This window comes from Oncorhynchus mykiss, chromosome 21 (assembly GCF_013265735.2).
Source record: "Oncorhynchus mykiss isolate Arlee chromosome 21, USDA_OmykA_1.1, whole genome shotgun sequence".
Lineage (NCBI taxonomy): Eukaryota > Metazoa > Chordata > Actinopteri > Salmoniformes > Salmonidae > Oncorhynchus > Oncorhynchus mykiss.
Window position 1 is genome coordinate 41,569,200 of NC_048585.1, and position 1,016 is coordinate 41,570,215.

The following is a 1,016-nucleotide window of genomic DNA, read 5'->3' on the forward strand; positions in this document are numbered from 1 at the left end:
TGGTTATACTGACCCTCAGCAGGCCAAAGTCTCATGGAAGCTCAAGCCAAGTCAGGAAGGGTCAGTTCACATCTCCACAATCTGAAAAATGTCATCCCTGGGTGGTGATGATGCACCAACCTTTAGATTGACAGTCAAACACGCTAACTGATTGCACTAGAGAGGCTTGTGTTGGCATTGACCATCAGCAGGGCAAAATAACAGGAATCTCATTACAGGATGTCACATCCACATCATGGAGCACAACAAACTGACAACTGTCGTCCCTGGGTGGGCTCGAACCACCAACCTTTAGAATAACAGTCTAACGCACTAACCAATTGCGCCACAGAGACTTGTGGTATATATGACCCTGACGCTTGATCGATGGCCTTTTGTGCTTTCATCCAACTGAACATGGAGTTTACGAAACAACAACACTTTGTTCCAATGGTTGTGTTAACGTGCATCAAAAGTGCAGCAACATTTTCAAGGAAGTAGACCTATAGTTTTCTAATGTTTGTTAGCTTTTTGAATGGCCTTAAAAGGGCAAAAATGTAGCGCAATGTTTGTCAGCGCAACATTATATTAAAAGGCATCTGGCAGGAGTAAATTCAGCCGCAATCACAAATATATTCTGATAAATATATATTTTAAACAACTGCATTTTCACAAATGTAATATATAATCGCCAAGCCCATTCAAAATAATTAGGGGACTGACTCCGGAAGAATGATGAAGTGGCTAGTCACTTTCATGGCGTATAGGCGTACATATACACACTAACACACTGGACCAACATTGTCCTTCTCGCGAGATAAATATAAATGCTACGTTTTTTCATGCCACATTGACATCATTTACGTTGTCATGCTAGCCGGATTAATTCATGACTGACATTTTTTGGTGTAAGGGTTTATAAAACATTACTTCAGACTGAGATGTAATTATAATGTTGCCCATGCAGTATATGATGCACTTCTGGTGAATAATTACACTGTCAACGGTGGGATTTGTACTTGTGAGCTCAGGAAGGG

General features: G+C 40.8%; 1 non-coding gene across 1 annotated transcript; it reads right to left on the reverse strand.

Annotated features, from left to right (window-relative positions):
* Positions 1–261: 261 nt before the first annotated feature.
* On the reverse strand, positions 262–335 carry trnan-guu. The gene has a single exon. It is a non-coding gene; the product is annotated as a tRNA-Asn (tRNA).
* Positions 336–1,016: the final 681 nt, after the last annotated feature.